The sequence below is a fragment of the Lepidothrix coronata genome, unplaced genomic scaffold (genome assembly GCF_001604755.1).
Source record: "Lepidothrix coronata isolate B3197 unplaced genomic scaffold, Lepidothrix_coronata-1.0 Scaffold225, whole genome shotgun sequence".
In the NCBI taxonomy this organism is placed as follows: domain Eukaryota; kingdom Metazoa; phylum Chordata; class Aves; order Passeriformes; family Pipridae; genus Lepidothrix; species Lepidothrix coronata.
In genome coordinates, this window is record NW_016690405.1 from 686,010 (window position 1) to 710,033 (window position 24,024).

General features: G+C 36.4%; 1 protein-coding gene across 11 annotated transcripts in view; it reads left to right on the plus strand.

Annotated features, from left to right (window-relative positions):
* The window catches only part of DMD (dystrophin), a 799,860-nt gene that overhangs the window by 683,824 nt on the left and 92,012 nt on the right, over positions 1–24,024 (plus strand). The window lies entirely within an intron of this gene.

Consider the following 24,024-nt stretch of genomic DNA (forward strand, 5'->3'; position numbering starts at 1 on the left):
ATAGAAGTGTCCTAGTTATTTAAAAACACTGTAGGATGCATTGATTTTTAAGTTGTTTGGGTTTATGCTACTGTAAATCACCTGCAAATGAAGTAAAGCTTCAGGGTATCTGGATTATAGTTTAATTTGTGCCATTGCCCACTGAACAGTATGTATGGCAGGTTTTGCAAAATATGATACACTAGGAGTTTTTTTAACCTAGCAATGCACGTGCTCAATACTAAGAATTGCTTTAGGGACAGTACTTGGTAAAGTCCATAGCTGGGGAATGACATGGGAAATTAGTCCCTACAGACTAATCTTTTATAGTTTAGTTCCCAAATTAAATTAGTTTACTTTAAGAGATGTGCCTGCACAAAAAATGAGTAGAAATTTTTTTTAAAAATCAACAACATGGAAACACCTGCTTCTTGTGCCCTAAACAGATTCACCACACAAAAACAACAATAAAGATGTTTTAATACATTTTTTTCTTTTCTTTTGAGTTCTTTACCTGTAATATGCCTTGAACTACTTATATAACTTCTGAAGGAAAGAGGTGATGCAATATCTGCTATAAAGATGGCAATGCAAGTAACAGAAACATGGGTATTGTTTTACCTGATTCCTCCTTATATTCCCTAGACATTTTTCCAACTCAGCTAGTGTCACTGAAGCCATCTGGTTGCAGTTAGTTGCAATGGCACTTCAGTTGCAACTTTCACAACAGGGTGAACTTCTACAGCAGCTTTAGAACAAGCATTTGAGTTATGCATGAAGGCAAGTAAGTCTGTAGTGCAGTTCAGAGGTACAGCAGTACCTGCCTGGTTCACCCTTGTGTTAAATTTGTAATTTTTCGGATGTTTGCATTTGGCTATGAATAATGAAACAGTCACGAGGAAGCTGGAAAGCTCAATCAAGGAGAGGCAATCTACCAGAGACATGCTGGAAAGCAAGTTGATGGTCTGGCATGTAAGAGTCAGTTTATGGCACTAATATGAAGGCAAAGATCCCCCTTTACTCTTTCGCATGGCATGACTTGACGTTATGGGGGGAAGTGCCTTGGCAATTCTTAATGTTGGCGCAAGATGCATTTCATACCTTGCTTTCCAACTCTCTTGGTGCTACTCATATCCAGCAGCCAAGGGGAACTGTTGACTCTGTGCAAAAACAGTCAGTGCTGGTCTTGCTTACTCCTTAATACTTTTCAGTCTTCTATACTAGGCCATTTACAAATTCCAAAGAATATATTTATTTTATTTTGTTCACCTTAGAAAATATTTTAATAGCCATAACAGTTGTAGCATTAAGTCATGCATCTTGATTTAGGATCCTGCCAACTATGCTAGTTTGTCACAAATCGGTGATTGAGATCGCTTAAAGAATCACTGTCAGAGATATTAACAAAAGTGGGTTTCTAAAAGCATAACTTAATAAAGTTCACTGGCAAGGTTCACTCTCTTACTTCCTACAGGGATGAAACATACAAAGGAAAATCGAGTTCAAATCTATTTCAAATGATTTACATATAGACCAAAGATGCCAAAGGGTGAGGGAAACCCTCCTGTTGGGTCACGAGTTTGGGAGAAGACCCTCTTGTTTTCTAAACTCCTGATGGAGCTTAGCGGTGGCTAGGTCCAGTCTTAGTCTCAGACTTGGACCATGGTGTATGTTTAAAGGAATTAACTACATGGATTTCATTAGTATTGGTTTAGCATGCTATCAGCCACTTATTGAGGATCTATTGTAAATAAGGGTCTCTCCACCTTGGTAAGGAAGGATTTCTTGGTGTCAGGTAAGGAATCTCAATCCTTGAGAGGGGTCACAGCTCAAGGGGACAGTCACTGGTGTGCAGTCCAGTTGTAATTTAGAGAGAACTTGAGCTGGAGTCATCCAAAGATCAGTTGTTTATAGAAAGGTCTCTGCCTCAAGGAACAACCTTGAGAGTTGTTCCAGGGCAAAGGGAGATCACCACCATGCAGCCACGCTGCCTTGCAGGGAGAGCTCAGAGGAGGCTCCCTTAGGTTTTCAAAGTTCTGGGATAAAGAAGTTGACTCATAGTCAAATTTAATATAGTTGGAAGGGTATGCATGAGGCTCCTTGTACCCACAACTTTCTTTGTTCTTTGATAAATGAGTCTTGGAAAAGCCACCTGCTATGCACGCATTAATGATACAATCCATGGTTCAAGCTCATGTGCATCGATGCTCACTGGGTCACTCTGCCCTTTTGTTGCTTCCCTAGAGGAGTTCTTGACCTGGCTGCAGGTCAGACCCTTATTTCCTTTGGAGCCTGTACCAAACTATTGCTAGTTTGGTTAAGGGGTCAAGTGCATCTGTCATATGTTACTAGTTTAATGTAAGTTTAAATTTAGCCACATCCTTTATAGAAAAACTTGCTGTTCTTGAGATGCAAAACAAAGCAGTTAAATTTTCATGAGTCTTAGTGAGCTGTTACATCTATTGCCTTCTCCAGCTGTCCTCAGTCATTTTTCTTTACATTCTTTCTCATCACTCATATTTCGTATTTGCAAACAACTAAACTGTTTTCTATTCCATTTTGTCTTTTAAAAGCAGCGTATTCTTTCTCTAATCTTTGACCTATTACTTTTCTACCAGTTGTTAATTCTCTAAAAGAACTTCACAAAGACTAAGCTGCAGAGTATTGGTCTTAGCCTCCTTCATTAACCAGATTTGCTACACATTTTACTGTCTTACATTTTATTGCTTTTCCCTTGATGCTTAACTGTTTTCTCTCATCACTCTCACATTTGCAATGACATTGCACCCAGTAATCCATAAATCAGGCAGTGCTTAGTGCTAAATCTTCAGCAGTGATGTTTATTTATGGCTAGGTATCTTCAAGACTTGTGATTTTCCTGGTTAAAATTTCATTTGTATACAGCTGATTAATCTGTAGCAACTAGTTGCCTCTAAACCTATCACTTCAATAATTCCTTCTTGAGCTTATTCACACCAGTTGGTTGGGGTTTCTTTCAAACTGGATTGGTGTAGGCATCATTGCCATGGAAAATATGATTATAGACAGTGTACAACCTGTTTCAGTTGTTCCCAGCCCCTGCCATTTGGTAGTTTCTTGGCCTAGTGTCAGCCTCATGAAAACTGCCTTTTAATGGCCTTTGCAGCATTCTGGTGGATTTCCTTCCACCCTTTCATGTGCTTCCCTTCTTATGGAGATAATAAACTAGGCCAGAATTTCAGCCCCACCCTTTTCTTCCCCAGCAAACTGAGGAAATCTAATTTTTGTGTTCCAGGACAGCAGAAGTATCCTGGCTTCCCAAGCAGCAAGTGGACATTGCTGCCTGGGCACTGAGCACTTGCCCAGACCACAAGGTGTTACTGAGTTAAAAACCCCTGTTTTGCCTCTGAGATAAAACATGTAAAACTGCTCGAAAATAACATTTTATCCAACCATTTTTTTTGATCTTTTCTTCCTTGATATATTCCCTGTGTCTAGTACAGAATTTATAGGTTTTATTAGATTACAAAAGGAGAAGACTATAAAAGAAAATAGTTTTCAGTTTAATCAGTCCTGTTATTTGAAGACCTTAATCCTACTCTTACTGTAGTGCAACCCAGAAAATGGGAAGGCGGAAGCAGGCACAGACATGTCTGCACTTTCTAATAATGTTTTAGGTGTTCATTAAATTTTCTAAATTTAAGTTTTTAGAAGACAAAACAGGTAATTACTCTACCTTAGAAATCTGAAAAGCAGGTGGAAAAAATGCACACCTCAAAGATTACTGAATATGCGTGAAAAGATTAAAAAAAAGTCTCAAATTCTACAAAAGACAGATACTATCTGCAGAGAGGCTGCAGATTTTAACATTGTAATTCAAGTTAGATCACATTTTAGCAGAACTCCCCCCCCATGATGAAAGGGATCTCACGTGTGCATGCATGCACACGCATATTCTTATCTTCCAATCGAACAGGTAGAGAAGCTGCTTCAAAGCAGTGACAGATAACAAAAATGAAATGTCTACTTTCCATTTTGCAATACCAACAGAAGTGTCTGGTCCTGCTGTATAACCCCATCCCTCTGCAGTGTCTGTGCTCCTATGGCACGAGGGGATGTTAAGCATCTGTCCTGTGAACCATGTTTGCATCTCTTTTGTGTGTGGCTTATACTGTGCTCTGCAAACTTGTCCATTACTCCGTGCTAGGAGGTCTCTGTTTTTTTGGATTAAGGAGGAGGAGTTGGACGGAAGTCTGCAACATACTTTCTCTCTAAAAAATAAAATTCTGTAGTCCTGCCACTGTGATGTGTTGAAACTTAGTAGGTGTGACTTCTATATTTGTACTAATCTTTGACATTATTCTCTCTCCGTGTATCTGACTTGCCAGTTAATAGTGTCTGTCTTCTTACCCTCTTGCTGTGCCCATTCTTTTGAAGGATTTAAAATGCTTCTGCAAAAATACAGTAGTCTTTCATCTCAGCGCTTCCCACAAAGGAAGCGTTCCAAGTTATTTCCCAGCCAAGCTTATTTTCTTATACAGATTATAGCAGTTCACTGAACTTTGTCCTGCTGAGGACAAAGCTGGATTCTCAGGAGCAGAGCTTTGACTCCTTGAGAAGATCCATGTGAGCCTATCCATATAAATTAGCTATGCAGTGAGCTAACTCCAAGGAGAGTGCATCTCCACTTGCTTACTCTCTTCCACATTGTCGTTTCCTATGAGAATATTTGACTTGAAGTTAATGTATCAGCTTGTGATATATATTTTTGCTAGTTTTAGATCCTGCAGTCTTTCCCTACTTCACACTGGAGATCCAGCAGGCCAGTTTCTATAAACATTCCTCTTTGTTCTCTTAATTTTTATTCTCTCTTTTAATTGTTGTTTAACCATGCAGAATTTCAACACACACAAAAAAAAGAAAGCTAAGAGCCCTGAGTTTTCATTGTAAAAGCAAACAGATCAAAGCCATGATTCTTTTACTTTTGTTCAACTTAGAGACAGGATAAATGAATGTATCTGAATTAAATTCTGCCAAGATAAAATAAAGCTAAGAGATGCTGTTCTGGGAAAATCACTTGGTTTAATTGTTTCTTCTGCAAAATGTAGATAAGTACAAGACACAAAAGAAAGTAGGAAATATCTATCAGACAGAGCAGAGAGAGATGTGGAGAACCATAAATAAATAATGTATGATTATGTATATGTAGTGAGTGAAGCTGTGAACAACCATATGTATGAACAACCATGTGTTAACCTATCTACCAAGTACCAAAAAGGTATTATTTTGGCTTCTTAAAAGCATAGCTATTATGATTTTTTCCTGTCTTTCAGTTCTGAACTCTCCATAAGAAAATTGAAACTATTGTGAAGGAAAGAAAAAGTATAATACTTTTCAGTCTCCCTTTGTGTGATGTAAATTCTAATGCTGCCTAGCATCAAAACCTAAATGATATTTCTTGGAGGCTTGTCCAAGTGCAGAGTTTTTCTTTATGATTTGTAGGGTTGTGAAGCCTTGGTTCCAAAACTTGTCACAAAAATTTAAACTCACAGTGTAAATAAATTAGAAATCTTGAGCCTTTAACTACCTTTAAAATGAAAGCAGAGGGTATAAACAGATGTGTTCCTGCTGATTGAGCAAGAGCACTCAAGGAAGGTCTGCTCTTCATTACCATCTGTCAGCAGGGACTTACTGCCCTCACATGAGAAGTAACTGAAGGGGATTTAATTTGTTTTTAAATGAATTATAAGTACTCAGCAGCAGTTTTAGCATATCCTAGCTTGTGTGGGAACTGGGGGCAGGGCTGTAGCCTCTTGTTATGGGCAGTAACTGAGGGAAGCCACGTGCTTTCCCACCATAGCAGGTGTAACGTGGCACCCGTTGTGGAGGGCAGAGAGCAGCTTCCTCAGGTGCTTACACAACACTTGGTCCTCTTGATATGACACTGCTCATAGTTAAGTGGAGAGTAAATCTCTTAAGCTTTGTTGTCAAATTCATTCAGTAGAAATGTTCACGAAGAGCATACAGTGCTAAGCGTTACAGAGGGGTTAAGCAGTGCAAGGGTAATTTTTGTGCAGGTTAAATCTCTTAAAATGTGTTATGCAGGTAATGAGCTGGGGAAGAGAATTTTAGATGGAATCTGCCTTTCCTGTTTTCCAAATTAAAGGAGACATATCAACATTTTGAATCTACTCAATCCAGCTGCTCATTGTTTTCCAGCTCTGGGAGTAGGAAAGTAATAAATGAACCATTTTTCTAGGCAATAGTGTGAAAAAGTAAATTTTTGATACTGTACAAGGAGTTCATGTATTTGTAGTGTAATAGAACATAATTACATAACCTTAAGTAATTTACTTTTATTGTAGATGAAGTTGTATTTGTTGTAAGCTGAATGTGATTTTTGCTTGAATTTGACTTTTTACTTCATTTCTATCAGCTTCATTTTACTCTAGTTGTTAAATGTAGCCCAACTGGATTTAACAACTGAAGTAAATGAATAAAAAATTAACATAGGCAATATAATTTTTACAAAGTTGAGTGACATCTATACAATATGGTCTTATTTTATAGAGTATATGCCAAATCTTCCATTAAAAAGTAGATTTTACAGCTGCTCCTGATAGCTAAAATTTATTGCCATCGACTCAAAGCCCATGTTTTAAACATTGTGTGCTTAATGAGCAGGATTCAAAAATAGGAATTATGTTTGATTTCCACTGGAATGCTTTGAACTTGAAAAGATTAGACACATTAAGGAAAAAAATAGAAAGATTTGCCTGTCAGACTTTTCTTTTTTTAAAGATCAATTACATACTTAATTTAGATGACAGACAAAGAGGAGACAGCTTCTGACAACTGTCCAATGTAATCTTTAAGGAAATGGGGAACAATATCTCGGATTTTTTTTTACATATTCTTGTTATACCAAGAAGTCTCATACTTTCTTTGTTTCCTCCAAAGACTGACAGCTTCTCCAAAGCAGCACTTGCCACATCCATTGTCTGCATTGCCCTTGGTTCTGTGTCCCTTCTGATGCAGTTCCACAAATAGACAAACTATTTCCCCATTCCACACAAGAAAAATTCCATCCATATAATAAGAGTCAGCATTAAATTGATCCCTCTTCTCCTACTGTGCCTTTTTTTTTGTCTTCTTAATGATCTTGTCAGTCTAAAACGTGGCAAGAGTATAATTAATAATTGTGTGTTAAGAAATGTTTCAATACCAATGAGAAAAGAAGCAGGTATGAACATGTAGGATTTACATTTCCAGCTCTATTTGCTATGGAGGCACAGGCTCTGGAGGACTTAAATGCTCTGTATTGGCATCTAGGGCAATGCAACAATAGAGAGAAGACTGAGAGTTCAATAATCAGACATACCAGCTGGGCTATTCCTGTTTCCCTAAGTGCCCTGTCTGTCAGAGCAAGGTCAGGTGTTTTCTTGGATTGACTTTTTTCCCAAAATGAACTCATGGAAGATGCTGACTTGCTCTTGAATCTATCCTTTCTCTGACCTTCTAAGATCCCAGTTCTACAGACTGCAATAAGTTCCTATTAGTCAGAATATTCCCCACCTGTCTTGGCACACTTCTTGTCATGAGAGATTTGTTTAGTCTTTACTTATTGAATCATGACTATGAAGTATTTGGCCCATTTTTCTCCTAATGGGATCTGTTTCAATTTTTTTTTTGTTCTTGTCACGTAATAGCTGAAACCAGTTCTGTGTTGCACATCGGTCTCTAGACCTTCAATCCTGAGAATTAGTTTGGGTATATATTACACTTAGGAGCTATAGATTCTAAGGGACACATAAAATGAGTTAGTTGAGAACTGTTTAAATGTCAATAAGATTGCATTTAGATTTAAGTGAAGATTCTAATGGCTAGGTAAAGAATTATCAAATCATCTATATTCATTTTGCTTACTTCTTATTTTCTGTTTAAAAAGTTTAATTTTATGAGATAAATTACAATTTCAAATATGATCTATAGGTTTGGCAGCCTCTTGCATGCTACTTATTTGATTTGAATTTCAAGTGTTCATGAGATAAACTTTTATATTAGGAAATCCCTGGCTAGATAATTTCAGAAAAACCAACCATAAAAGGTGCATCACATCTCTGAATGAATTGCTTTTCTTACAAGTAGCTTTGATAAGACAAGCATTCCTGTTTTTTTCCATGGCAATTGAGCTCAGGAAATGAGATTACGGTACAACACAACAGTCATTATCAAATAGCACCCTCTATATAACCAGCCTAGCAGGGTCACTGTGTCTACAGTGGAGCCTTCAGGGGAGAGTAGTAAGCAGAGGTCAAACTTTACTACTCAACACCCACCCAGTTTGTGTGTCTTGATCTTCCCTCCTCTTTTTCAGTAGGACCAAAATTTGCTGGCATAAATACCATACGTAGGTTTTAAGTTGGAGGCTGGTGGGAGGCACAAACTTGCTTAATAGAGCAGGAAATCACTAAGAAGGAAGGTTGCTGTAAATATGTGCAAAGTTGTTGGTATGAATTTTATTCTTATGTACTTCACACTTTATAATGTGAATTTACACACTATTATGTTAATGAAATTTAGTGGGCTTTTGATGTGGGGGGGATTAACATTAACATTTCCATTCAGTAGGTAAAAGTTTTCAGAGAAATCTAAATACTTAAAACCATGATAATTCAGTCACATTCAGGTATTTTATATTTATCTCAATGTCTGCTAGGAAAGTTTTTACTATTCTAACGTTTAAGTAGAAAAATGCTGCTTTAGATATCTGGCTATTAAATAGCCCAGATTGCATTTTGAATTTTATTAGGTACTTGTCTCCTGGTTTTCTTTTTCAAGATGCTTTTTGTGTCACTACTGCAGAACTACAGGAGTAGAGAAGCAAAGATACATTTTTCTGTGCTTCAGTTTTAAGGAACTTAACTCCATTTTTTTGCTTAAAAGCTGCATTATTGAAGAAAATGTTGTAAAACATAATACTTCAGGTTTATGGCACCCTTCATGAAGCATACTAAGAAAAATTGTTAGAGAGAAATGTTACAGTCATGGAATTAAAATGTGAAGAGCTAGCTAGAAAATTACTCTGCTTGACGTGGAATAGATGACTTAATACAAACATTTCAATTATATCACCAACATAAAACACAATGATAAGATTTTAATCATAGCCCAGAGCATTTCTGGACGGGACATGAGTGTCATACTTTGATTATAATTAGGAGACACTTTTGCAGCAGGAAATATCCCATAAGCATCTCAAATAGGTGGGACTTTAAGGGTATATAGTTGTACAAATTTATTGGGTTTGTTCCAGTATTTTAGTGGTTATGACCTGAAAATATGGAATAAAGAAATACGATAAAGACAAATAAAAAGTAATTAAATTTCAGTTGAATAAAACCACTGAAATAGTAAAATAAGTTGTGTTTCCAAGTAGTATTTTCCAATCCACCATTCTGGAGGGTCTATAAGCAAAGCGATATACATTACAACATTGTAAAGAATGTGACAAAAAGCTAACAGATTCTGCTGTGTGCTGAAACACAGAAAAGCTGCACCTTCATTAGAAAATCAGGATCTGCACGTGTCCTCCCAGATCAGTAATTTTTATCTACTCTTTCATCTTCAGTTTAACTCTGTTTAATTGCATTCAGCTTTTGGACTTCATCAATGGCAACGCTGGTAGCTGACCTCACCTACACACCTTTTACAAAACACAGAAAAAAGTTAAAGGCATTGCAAATGTGACCAGATGCAAAAACAGCAGCTGCAGTAAAGAGGATACAGCCATAGAGAAGACTGTAGATGTCCCTAAGTAAACCAGTGGATAATTTAGTTTTAGATATAAACACAGAGAGAGTAACAATATGAAGTAAACTCATAGGTAAATCTTCCCTCAATTGAAAGTTCACTTGAAGGTTTAAAAATACAAATTTGATTGGAATCTTAAGGTTAAAAAATGTGTTATATGCACATATATGTATTCTTGTTACTCCTGGGACTACCTTTTCCCAAACAATTAAGGAACAATTTGAAAAATATTTAAAACAAAATTCCCATCAGTGAGGCATTTTTTTAACCATGTTTGCTGAGAACCCCTGGGATAAAAAAATCATGTACTGAATTTGATAAATATGATTAAACGCCTAAACTTAGAGAAGTTCTGAAGTAAGCAAGCCTACATTTATGATAGTTCTTCTTACATCTTGATTACAGTGTTGCATGTCATTAACTTGCATTTAGTTCTGTGCTTAGAAGCATCCTCTACTTCCATGTTTTCACCAGCTCCAGTCATACTGCAGTTGCCAGTTTTACTGAGCAGATTTTCTTAGTAAATTAGTTCTAATGTGAAATATTTTTGTGTATATTAATCAGCTGTTAGCTACAGCAGTCATGTTCAATTACTTTTGTGCTGCGTTTTGCTGATTCTTGACTATAAAAATGTAGTCAATGAATATTAAAAGTTTGCTTTCACAACAGTGTTGATATTCAGTGTTTTCTTTTGTAAGACAATGCTAGTTGAAGTTCATTAAAAAATCATTCTGAATATATGCAGTTTAAAATGTAAAACTAATCTCTGTAGCTGAACTATCATTCAGAGTTATTCACCAACCCAAACAAATAGAGCTTTGGATTTTCTTTAAATATAAACCTCACAATTATAGTTTCAGTAGGTATAGAAAGCATGCATTTGTATTTAAGAAATTACTGCATGTTTCATATTGCCTTTGTGAAGCACAAAAAAAAAGCTGCCTCCAAGTGACAGCCATATTCTATACTTTCAGAGATGACTGAAAAGCACGTTAAACGGCTATGTATTTTGTTGGATTTAGATTACGTAATTTTCTAGAAGTATCCCTAAACTAAACTTATACCTGAATAATCTTCAATTTCAATGTGTTTGGTGGTTTTGGTGGGTTTTTCTGTGAACACTATTTAGAAATTAGCCAAAAAAAAAAAAAAAAGGAGGAGGACTTCTCCACCTATGATAATGACAGAACATATGGTCTGTCCATGACAAAGGAAAGCATGTTCATCAAGCTGCTGCTGCTGTACTACTGTGCAGCAATAGGAACTCAAAGCAAAGTGCTTGTCACAGTGAGAGAAATAGTATTTAAAAGCATTATTTGTTTAAAGGAGAAAATTTTCATTTGAAACTAATTTCACTGAGGTCATAGGAAGTTTCTTGGCCAGTTATAGATAGTGTATTTCAAAACAAGTAATTGGAAGAATGACAGTTGGACATGAAGTAGCTGGATGTTAGAGAACAAGTCTATTTGCTTAAATTCTTCAGCCCCCTAGACATTAGGAGCATAACAAAATTTGTTTAGGACTTAAGGTTTCTAGTGATGTATTTCCTTTTAGGTTTATCTACTACTTCTTTCCTTACATGGGAGTCTTTCTTCAGGACTGCCCTTTTTAAAACAAAACAAATTTCTCCTCTGACACTGTTCAATATCCAGAACATTGCCCTTCTTTTTCTTGGAATTTGTGTCTGTTTCTAGTCCATGGTTTTTTTTTTCCTGCCCAGTCATTTCATTTCTAGCTTCTGTTCTATGTTCTCCCTAAAACAGCTCTTAATAAGGTAACTAACAGTTTCCTGCTGTCCAATTCCAAGAATCTTTTCAGAGTTCACATTCTTCTAGGTCATTCCACCACTTTCAACAAACCATCTTGCTGCTGTCCTTTCTTGTCTTCCCTTGGCTTGTTGTCAGGCTTTGCCTTGTAATAATTTACTGCTCGCTTATTCTGCATCTTCCCCTTGCTTTCTAATGCTGCCTTTGCAGAGCTCGTCCTCTCCCTGGAAACACTCTTCCTCCAGCCCATTATCCTCTTTATTCTAGTTTCTCTTAGCACTGCTTTTAGTCTTCAGTCCCTGGGCATATCCTAGTAGAAACCCCAGCACCACTCCTTTCAGAGTTTTGTTTAGTTTAGTTATGCTGATGACTTCTAAACTTGTTAATTACAGTTTTCTCTCCTGTTTATAGCACTACCCATTAGATGGTTATTAAATCCCAAGCTCAAAAAGACCAAAACAGATGTTTTCTTCTGTTAACAGTTTCTCTGTTGACATTTCAATTATTTTACACAATGTTTTGCTGCCTCTCTTAGTTATCCTACATGCACTTTATGCCTACTTACACATTTAGTGTTGCTTGTCCTTAAGATAATTTATCTTCTTTTCCTACACCAAACAAGTACTTTCTGATTCCTGCCTAAAATAGTCATCTTCTTCTGAGAGATTTTTACTTGGTGCTCAGTCACTATGATTAGATAGCACTAATCTCGTTCAGTCTCAGCCATTACTGGCTCATTAAAAGATGCTGTGTTCACTGTATTAACAATACACAATAACAATAGTTATGTGAAAGTTACATGAATTTTAACAGCTCAGAGTGTTTTGTTGCATGAATTATGAAATATGTGAGAAGAACTTAGAAATTGTTTGCAACACTATTGCTCTCTCCATCACTTAATTCCAGATTACAGTTTGGAGCATGATTATTGCTTGGTTAACTACCACTGTATTAGCCTTACTGTACCTCTGCACAAAAGGCAGATACTTTTTACATTCCACCCATTCACATGGATTAACAGATTTTTAAGGAACAACAGAAATAGTCCTTTCTTATCCAGGTGTCTCACCTGTCTTGAAGAAGACTGAGGTGATCTAGATCCAGCAGAAGTTCCCAAGCCAACAGGCTCCATTAACTTAAATCACCTCGAATTCTTTGTCCATCAGTGTTTGCAGGGGCTGACATTGTCAGAAATATCACTTTCTTACCTGGGGAGCCTGGGCACAAAAACATAAAAAGCTAATTGTCTTAGTAATGATGTTTAGTAACAATTTGCTGTGAGACAGCTCTCTCAGATTATTTTATCTATGTTAGATTAATTCCATAAATTCTAAACATTTGTATATTGGGAAGTTACCTATCTTGGTTTACAACTCTCAGTTTTTTAACACATATCAGCTTCATATTTGTTAATTGCTATTTGCTTCTGACTCCCTCTGAATTCCACCTAGCTGCTAAAGTTTTTCCTACTATGGAAGAGAACCTCTCTTGTCCCTTTTTGTTCTGAGATAATATACCATAGGACAAGGTACTGCAGAAATGTGAATTAATCCTGAGTCCACTGACTCTTGAGAGCAACAAGCTGCCTCAAGGCTGTCCACCACACCAGGTACAGCTGCATTCAGCAGTAGCACATGAGCATATTGGTGTTCTCTGTAAAAATTAAAGTCACATTTTCAACATAAAGCCCTTCTCTGAACACCCCTATATGAAGAGCGGGTGGTCACTGAAGAAGGTCTTTGATTAGAATGATGTTCACTGGTCATCTGGTTACTTCTACACATAACAAACAGCAAGGGGAAAATGAGTTCTGAGTTGAATCACTGGCAGAAAAACTTACACTTAAAAGCAGACTCAGTAAACACAACCATTGTCAGTCAAATCTGTATTTTTGGCACAATTTTGTACAATACTGTGAAATTCCAGCCGTCCTGAGTGCAGAGCTGTATGCAAGTACAGAGGCTTGCAGAATAGCCAACAATTCAAGGGCAAAATTGGCCAGGCTGTTTTAAAACAGCAGTAAAGCATACCAATAGGCTGAGAGTGGAGTTCCTGCTGGTGCTGCTGGAAGAAAGTTTGACCAATCATTAAACCATAGTCTATCATGAATGAGAATTTAGGAAAATGTTTTAGCAGCTATTCATCCTCACGCTAGTCCCCATTTCCAGCAATCTCACTCTGAACCAGTGACGTAGCATAAAGATAAATCAAGTTCTTACACCAGCTCAGCTCTTCACAAGAGAAGGCAAGTTTCCTTTCTGTTAATGAAGCATGTGACACAATGGATCTCAACTCTAAATTAGATTCTCTAAGTGGTGCTACAATGGAGATATTTAATAATAACAATTAGTCCATATAATGTACTCTCAGCAGCTGCCTGTGATGCTTTTCATTGCAGTATTCTTTCCTCACTGCAGTCAGTACTACTGAAATGCCATTAGCAACATAGCACCTACTTTATATGCTCAGTCGTTTCTCCAAAATTAGAAATGGTAGTTGCAAGGTTTTTCCTTTCTCATTAAAGATGTATGCTCATGATTTGCAAGGGCTTGGTGCATTACAAAAGATATTACCACTACTATCTATGCAAGTTTTTTTAAACATTATCTACTTGCCTCAGCACTTGCCAATTAACCAGTCACAGCAATACCCCACCAACTTAAACCAGAACCATATCCCAGCACCCACTCAATTTATTGTCCTCAATTTTTTACTTTTAAATTCTTCGAAAACACAAACTGTTTTCTAAATCCTAACTGCTTTTCTGAGCAGGTGTTTCTCTGAAAAATATTTTACTTTTACTGGCAGCATTGGCACTTGCATTTCCCTGTTCCTGGAATCGGTGCTCCTTTAGCATGGCTCAGTCACAGTTCTAAGCTCTGCTGTACCTTTTCTATTACTGTCAGAAACTTCTTTATTCCACCTTGGTATTAAAAGAAGAGCCTCCTTTCAACTTTGAGTCAAGCTACGGTTGTATTATTCTAAAGCTTCCTTTCGGAAAAAAAAAATTAGAACAAAGTCCCTATCAGAGGTAATTAATTTTGACAGTGCGGGCTTTGTAGCAATTCACAAACCTGTACTTTGTGCATCAGCATTCCTTATTATTCTAATTAAAGTGGAACATTGTGCCCTCGCCAGTCATTAATGGGTTTTCATTTTGTAAATGACATTTGCAAAAGTTAAAACGGGCAGTTCATATGAAGTCCACAGGCAAGAGCGTTAAAATTAGCATCACCATAGCAACAGTCTTCCATCATTAGTATTCAGGGCAACAGCAAATGTTTTGTTGTGCTTTTGTTTCCAAAAAAAGATTTTTCTTCACTTGTCATTCATAAATAGAAAAGGCTCAAACTCATATATTTCAAGTAAAATTATTATATTCATTTGGATGTCACTGTTCTAGAATTTCCCAATTTTTCTGAGGTATTTATTTTTCAGGGCAGAGGTTGAATTTCACAATCTCTACAGCTGTGCATGTCTAACCTCCTGAGCGACATTTATTCATTGCCAGCCTGCTGCTCAATGGTACAGTTTCATATAAAGTCTGTCACTTCTCCTCAAGGATCTGTACCAAGTAATGGATTCTGCTGAGACTCTGCAAAAGATGTGTGCACAGAGAAACACGGTCAGTCCCCCCACAAGTGGAGTGTGGTCAGTGCTGGATTTGTTGGTTACATCACGCTATTTATATATCAGTTTTTTTCCCTCTCAGGAATTTAAATGTAAGTGCATACATCACCTCTAGTGAAACAATATTCAAATACCATCTCATCTTGCACATTTTAGAATTGAGGACAAAAAAAAAAAATGGATACTCCTCGTCCATGAGGGAAACCAAGGTAGATTATGAGCATACTCCAGTATCCTTTACTGGAAGAGGTGGTGCTGGCTACTGTTTTTTCTCAAAGCTTAAAGAGGACTTAGTTGTCTGGAAGCACGTTGCAGCAATATTTTGCAGTTTGAGAAATAGTTTAGCATTGCACCTCCTAAATGCACCCTTAAATGCACCCTGAGGCATCCTGCTCACATAGGCCTTGTTCAAAGAAAAGCATGCCATGGATACAGGAGACTCAATAGTTGTCCTCTAAAACCAAATATTTTGTGTGCAGGCGGAAAGGGGTTAAGAAAAAAAAAGCAAGAGGGAAGACATTGAGGGAAGTAGATGATGAACAGAGTGAGGTCAGTAGGACTACTGTTTTACTTTGCAGTATCCTGGCTTTCATTAACGAGCACAGACCAGAAGTAACTAAATGTTCTCTAGCATTACGTCTCTGGGTTTTAATTTGGCACATGAAGGTTCCTTCTTTCCTCTTCATCTTTTTAAAATACTTCATTTTGCATAATTTTGCAGAGAAGAGTCTTTAACGAGTAAACACACTAGTGGATTGTAAAAGCTAGGGGTATTATCCACTCCAGGAAAGGTATTCCTGTATTTGAATAAATAGGGTACGTTTTCATACAGAGATTGCCTTGCTCATACTCACCATTGTAGTACTGATTAATTTTTGAGCAAGTGAGACCTGCAGAATTGGAAAACCCTTAAAAATGGTGAATACGTATATACCTGAGGAAAAGCGCTCTCAGGTTAACTAAAAACTATCTATGTGGGTTGACATTTGGTGTTTAGCTCTTGGATGGTTTTAACACAGAAGGGGATTGCAGTAACTGAGGTTCTAAAAACATCTACACATAGGTTTATGTATTCAACCACTTATTTTCTTTCTTTTACAGAAGCACCTTTTTGCTAGCCCAAGTTCATTTTCCCCCTATGCTGATTCACTCCACTTTTTTCCTTTTTTTGTGGCTTGTCAGATGCTTTCTGGGAGATTCAGCATGCTAAAGCAGTTCCTTTTCTCTCTTTTAGACTTCCATACCCTACTGCAGTGAGTATACTTACTGAACTGTAATATTTTGCAGAATTTTACCATTTGATCTTCACAGATAAATTCAGTGGAGAAGTGGAGCATCATAAAAACTGAATAATTTTCACTGAATCCAGAATGCAATCTTCATTTAACTAAAAGATTTTGTGCCTAGCATTCTATCTAAGCAAGCTTCTTAAGTTCAATACTAGTTTCTTGCAACGCTGAATCTTATAATCATCAATTAAGTAACTTATCTTTTTTAGAATGAGCTTTGGAGATCTTTTTAGATTATTAGCTCTTCACAATAATTAAACTATAACATCATTAGAAAGATTTACCTAAATTGCAAGGGTTTATAGCCTTGTTTATTGGAATAATGATAGGCAGAGAGGAAGGATCAGTGACAGATTATTATTTTCCATTCCAGACTCCATTCAGTCACAGACAGATCCTTGAGCAGTGGTGTGGCAAATGAGAGGAAATTGCCAGTTTCTTATTTATCCAAAATGGGTAAATGCTGTGTTTCCCCAAATATATGTATGTATACTTTCTACTTAGGCATGTCCTTGAAAAAGCTACTGAAGCTGTTCTTCATTAAAGATGTTTCTGAATTTGGTCTAGAAATACAGAAGGAGATGCACCTCTGTGAATACAGATTTCAGATCTGCCGTGCTAGTTGCAGATTTCCCTTCTAAAGAGTAAACTTAGAAGCAGAAGAAATATTCTCAACTTTCTAATATATTATTCTTCTTTAAAATCATACCCATCTTAAACCTGTAGACGCCCTAGAGAGTGGAAATAAGTGCCTTGCAGCTGTTTTCCTGAGTGTAACAGACTGTATTTTGTAGCTGGAAATGTCAATGATTACAGGAATAAAAAATAAAAACCAAGAGTTAGAACTACTAAACCAAAACCACATTTTTATTTCTCATCTATAAAGTTTTAGTGCAAGTAATTGGGAATAGAGGCATCTTGAAATTTTACTTCAGTGTTTAGAAAGAAATTTCTTCCAGATTTCTGCCAGTGAGAGCTTTTTAGCCACTAGGACCCAGTTGCCGAAAAGTGTATTTTGTCTCTGGTACTTCTGATTACTTTAAGTATCACCTGAAAATTAGAGGTTAAAAAACTGATTCCCAAAGATCCCTTACTGATGAGCTCACCACCATTTCCAAATACTGGTTTGAACTTCTGAAACTGAAATGAGCTATTTTGATATAAACCACCATGAGATTATCTTTCGGGACATAGGTGAAATCGCCTTGTTAGTTTTTATTAATTACTGCCTGTTAATGGAAGTGCTTATGCTTTTAATACTTTTGTAATATTAGCAAACAATTAGAACAGCAGACAGCATTCTGTATCTTCATGTTTGACAAATATTTTCTCCTGCATATCTTCATTCATCTGGTTTTCCACTATTTTAATTGTGCTATGGCACAAAAGCAAAACCTTACTATTATGGTCATTACATGTTAAAGCTTGCTTTCATATGCTATTATTTCTTCTCCTGTTTTCACTTTTAGTGAGGAATAAATATTTCATCACACTCTAACAATCTTGAAGTGAGCAGAAGAACCTACAGAGGACTCCCAGGTTATGGTGGGAGCAGTTTAGGTTCCAATTAGACTTAGTGCCAGAAGTTTGCAAATCAAATTTAAGTTCTGTGTTTAAAGCAGCTTGCATGGATTGAGAGATATGTTCACTGATTTTTTTCAGCAAAGCTTCTTCTTATTTTTAGTAGTGTAAAAGGGATCAGAATCTGGCTTTCAGCATTTCCTCTCATGTATCATGTTTTTTCACATCAGTGCCCAAAATATTGTGGAATAAACATTTGCCACTGGCAAAACACAAATCTGTATCTGTACAGCTTTCTCTTGAGAAAATCAAGCACAAAACCCTCAGCGCTGCTTTGCTCTGGGGCATTTGCTCACTATTCTAGAAATAAGGAGTGGAAAAGGCTCTGTCAGTGTGAATCCTTTATCAAACTTGCCTGCACCCACATTGTGCGGTCTTGCAATGATCCTCTCTGGTTTGAATTGAGTCAGCTGATGGGGCTCCTTTCTCCTGTGTCAGTCCTGACACTGGTTGTGGTCAGTGTCATGTATTTGTAACACCCAGAGACCTCTCAAACAATTCTTATTTTGGTACCCGTGGTTTTTAAAGTACTTTGCAACTTTTTTCCCCAGTTTTATAAATTGAAATTAAGTTTCCACCTACTTTAAAGAGATCTTTCTGACTCTTACTCACTCTTCCATTTTCTTGCCAATATGCATTAAGTTTATCTCCTACAAATAGTCATTTACAGTTCTGAGAGCCCAGTGGTGCTCTGACATCTCCAGACTGAAGTTATGCTCATCTGTTTAACCAGTTCTGCAGCGAATTTCAAGGACAATGACAAAGGTTGTCACTGCCTTGCCTTGCCTTGTTACATCTTGCAGATTTTCAACTTTCCTCAATCCACTCTTTATTAGATCCTCCCAATAACTGTTAGAAATTTATAGCCATGCATTTTCCTTAAATCACAGCTGTTCTGTTCTTTGTGAAGAGGTTAGACAAGAGACAACCAACCAAAAAAAAAAAACCTAGAAAACTGCCTCCTGCCTCATTGTCTAGACTTTAGATTGCTTGCCACAATCTTTCTTCTCTGAGCTCAGCCTGCTGCAAGGCTCAGCACTCTCCAAAACCACAGCTCAAATATATTCTAATTTTATACTACTCAGGTCTTTTTACCACTATCTTAAGGTGATGTGCCTCAAGTAAGAGCATTTGCCTGCATTTTTTTGTTTGTTTGTTTGTTTCAGAAACATTCCTGAATTATACAGAATATCCTTTTTTTTGTATTAACTAAGAAAGTAGCATATGTGCTGGTGAATAATGAGTAAACCTCTTCAGCAAAATAAGAATAATTTGTGGGTTTTTTTCAATGTAAGCCATTCATAAGTGTAATCTGTACTGACAACCTTTAACACAAATTCACCTCACAGATTTCCATTGCAAGTGAGACCAAACAGGTGGCAACCCCCAATCAGTGCCTTGTTATCACTGAGAAGCTTTGATCTACCTGATGTATAATAAATAAGATTCTGCATTTTAAGCATCTTGCTGCTTTCATATCACTTGTGTTGCAAGTTCTTATTTACAAAAACTCATCCTGACTTTGTTGATATTTTTTCATTAGATTTTTTTTGATCATTTATTTATTTCAGCATACCTACCAGTAGACAGATGATACAGCAGCTGGAAGTTATTATACTGTATATCCACCACTTCCCTATCCACCTTTGTCCTGTTCCAGTGCCTACAGAAGATGTAACCATTCCAGTTTTTTTTCTTTTAACTCTACACCATGTAAGAGGCTGACCAGATGGTCCTTTTAGGTTAAGATATTGGCTAACAGAAAATGCAGTTAGGCCTAAACTTTGCCTTGTTTTTTACATGTACTCCTCACTATAAAGCTGCATTATGCCTTTATGCTCTAGTAAAGATTAGAGTAAGACCCTTTTTTTTTTTTTTTTACCAATGAAATAAACTTGAAAGGCTCCTTAATAATAGCATTCTCAATTCTGCTGTTACATGTATATAACAATCTAAGGTCGATGTTGTAGTTTTTCTTAACATTTTAGTACTCATACTACCATTCAAATTCTCCATACTTACTTGTGGCCAGTGTGATTGTTTCAAGACAGGGAGGTTCTGAGCAAACCATTTCTATTAAAAAGGCAGTATTAAGACAATTATATTTACATAATAGATAAGAATATAAAATCATAGGATAGTGTTGCATTGCTTATGATTAGGGATTCTTTTTACTCACTGAAATCCAGTGCTAAATTTCTCACCAAACTATGTAATGTCAAACTTAGCACTTTATTAAATGTTGAGGTAGAAAAAGGAAAGCTTTACAACAGACAATTAAATTGTGCTCTAAAGGGTATTTTAAATTACCCTCATAATTCCAAATTATACGAAAAACAAAGTAGAGAAAATATAATTTCAGCACAATGACCTAAGTAAGAAAATAAGAACTGTCTTTTTTGATGTTGGAGTTGTTGGCTGGAACTGATTTATATAAACTGTGCCCATCTAGGAACAAGTGAAAAAAATTTAAAATCCATCAAATTGTTTTAAGTGAGAGAAAGGAATAGCCTGTCAATGTGAGAACAGCATGTACTCACTAAGGAATGCAGCCAAAATTTTGTTTGGAAGTAAAATTCAGCTCAGTTTGTAGAATGCAATGCACTAAAAGGGTTAGAGCGTCGTCATTACACACTGTGCTTTTGCAGCTTACAAACTTGGCAAGATGCAGAAGTGTATGTGCAGAGGAGTCCAAGGAGGAATGAGTATTCTTCTATGTCCTGCCTTTTACCACTTTCTTGTAGAAATTGCTGCCTAAACCATTGCTTTGTATATAATGAAACGCTAAGAAAGAAATGCTAGTATGCATTGGAAGTGCTTCCTCAGTTCATTAATTCTGTGCCAGCTTACAAAATAATAGTTGGTTTTCACAGAAAATTTGTCTGCTGCAAACTTCGGAAATTACATGTAGAGCATTCAGCATTTATGGCTGTTCTTCCTTGGTAGTGATTGGTTTTGTCAAATTAGTTGTTTTCTGGACAGAAAAAATGCTTAAAAATAATTAGTTTGATTACCAAGTGATTTCTTTGGTAAGTTCATCACAGAAGCTTGAGGATCTAGCACAGCACAGAACTTGTGACTATATTGCACGGCATTAAAATCACAGGAATTTGAGCTGATCTAGAACTCTCCTGGCTAGTAGGGAGATGTTTTAGCCCTTTATTGTGATGGATTTATTCTGCAGGGACAGGCCCCACTAGTTTCAAAAAGGTACCATGGCTGTTTCAGCAGTTCAGCTGCATCAAACTCCTACATTAGGTCGAATAATTTGAAATAATATATATTTATATATATATTTTAAATCAAAGCACATATATATGCCTTGAGTCGACAGGAGCACTAAGTAGCAAGTAGAGGAGTACCATGACCAGTCTGCTGTAGAACCATTCACCTCTCAGCAATAAGAACAAGGGTCACTGTGTGAAATTTGGGCCAAGAAACAACTATTATTCTCAGGGCAGACACACATAGCAGTGCCACAGTAACATGTCACTAGAAAGTTCAAATAACTAAAATATTGTCACATTTCAAGAGTTGCTCTCTCTTGGCTATTTCATAAACTAAATAATTTAATTAAATGGCAGCATAGATGTAATCACACTGGCCTCGTTTTCTCCAAATTGTGAGCAAGTTTCATGTACAATGTTGATGTGGAAATAAAACAGTCACTTTTGTCATCTCTGATCCAACATAGTGTATTGTCACCACCAAGTGATCATTTTCATTGCATAAAATCCCCTTTAAAATTTTAATTTTTTTAAATTTTAAAGCTCAGTGAAGTATAATGTTTACAATAAAAACTATCAGAAAGATTATAACAATATGGCATAAAGGAAAAAAATATCTTTATTTGTTTGAGGAATGGAAGATTTGTAATGATGATATCTTAGTAACAAACAAGAAATAAGTTTCTTTGCTTTGTTTCCTAAATTGTAATTCTTAGAGTAAATCCAAATGAATGCTCAAGATGGAAAGCTGCTAAAAATAAAACTCTCCAAAGGTTTTAGTTCAGTATTAAATACACTGTTTTGAATAAAAATAGTGGATTAAATGGGGTCTTATCCTCTACTCTCTGCTTAGGTTCTATTTGGCAGAATTCTTAGTCTGTCAGCTTCTGCAAATCTTTGCAAAATTATTTTTATCCTCAGTAAATTATTTGCTCTGTTAGCTACCCTAAAAACAGAATAAATTGTCTGGGACATGGGTGGAAGGATAATAATTTGAAAAATAATAATACTAGAATTTTAAGAATGAGAATGAAGAGCAACTGCAGCAACAAAACTGTGGAAAAGTAACAGTTTCTATTAGTATTCAGAAATGAAAAGAGATTAATTTCTGAATACTGATAAAATTTCTAATGTCCTTAAGCAAAAATAAGTTTTATTGCTAAAGTACAAAAGTATTTCAAAATCATATATTTTAACTTTGTTTTTATTTAAAGGATATGCTTGAAGTTCTTTTTTATTATTATTTTCTCTTACCTGATGCATATTAGTATAACGACATTACCTGAAGGCGTGATAATTATTTGCAAAATGACATTTGATTCTAAAGTTGGCAACCACAAACCAGAGCTGTTGATAGTAATTGGAGGAAAATTATTTACCTTAAGAGAAGAATAATAATTTAAAACTACACTTTATTTTTTCTTTATATGACAGACTGGTTTTATTTTGGGATTAAGGATTAATGCTCAAACACTTGTAATGCTTTCTGAGACAGGAGATGTGAGTTTAGATGATCCTTCTTTCTAACTTTAATGACAGTCAGAAAATCATCTTCCACACAGTGTGTTATCTATGTTATCTATGTCTATTAAATTTATGGCAGTATAAAATACCAAGTTCTGGACACTATTAAATAAACAGTGGCTTGGTTGCTGTGCATGCTCTGCATTTGTAGTGTAGATATAGAGAAATCTTGGTTGAATTTAAAACCTTCTTTTTTTTTTCCTGAAAGGAAAGTGAAAAGAACTGTGTGATGTTTCTTAGGACTGATAATATGGAATTAGTTATTTTGAATTTTTCAAATAATCTAGCATTCCATGTCATGCAGTGAGGGAGATGATAAAGATGGGTAACTTCTAGCAATAAGAATTTTCTCTTTAAGTTTGGACTATTTTAGAAAAAGCTGAAGATTTTGATACGGTAGAATTTGCAGCTTGACATTTCTGATAATGTGTTCAAGGGAGTCAGATGTAGCAGCAGGAGTCTAAGAATGTCAATATGGACCATAACCAATGTTTAAATCCTTAATATTTTAGGGCTGTATGGGTTGTTCAGGATTGAGTTTGCACCTTTAAAAGTAATTTCCTAAAGAAGCAGCAAATAGTTCAAAATACAAATATGGAAAATGTTCATTTAGTTCAATGTGGAAAAATGCTCAATATAGAAAGAAAAAAATTATTTTGGCCGATTTTGAGCTAAACACATTCACCATTGTTCTTGATTTAGTAATGGAGTATGGCAGGTCCTGAAAGTCATCTGTGTACCTTTGATGGTAAATGTCAAGGCTCTTTGGCTTGGGCAGACAAGGCATCTCTGATTTTCATTGCAAATTTTTTCACAGTGAATTTGGATGTGTTGCGAGAAAGCGAATCCTAATTTTCCAGGTTTATTCTTTCACTAAGAGAGTCCATTTTCTGTTTAATAACTGAGATTGGAAAACTGAATGAAGGTATGCCAGTAGAATTGCAAGCTATTTGAAGCCTTGTTCAGATGTACCATGAGTCGTTTGGCTCAATTCTAACATATGAAATACTGGAAGTGTACCTAGACATTGCCTTACAAGTCTGACGAGCTCCATCTGCCCGGGGGGCTGGGAATCGAACCCGGGTCGCAGCGGTGAGAGTCCTGCACCTTAACCACTAGACCACCAGAGGCCTCACTGCCACTGTCCAAGCTTGCTCGGCCCCGGCAGATGAACCTCAGGATTAAAGGGTGGGCTCAGTTCAGCGCACGCTGTGTCTCACCTAAAAAATCCACTGC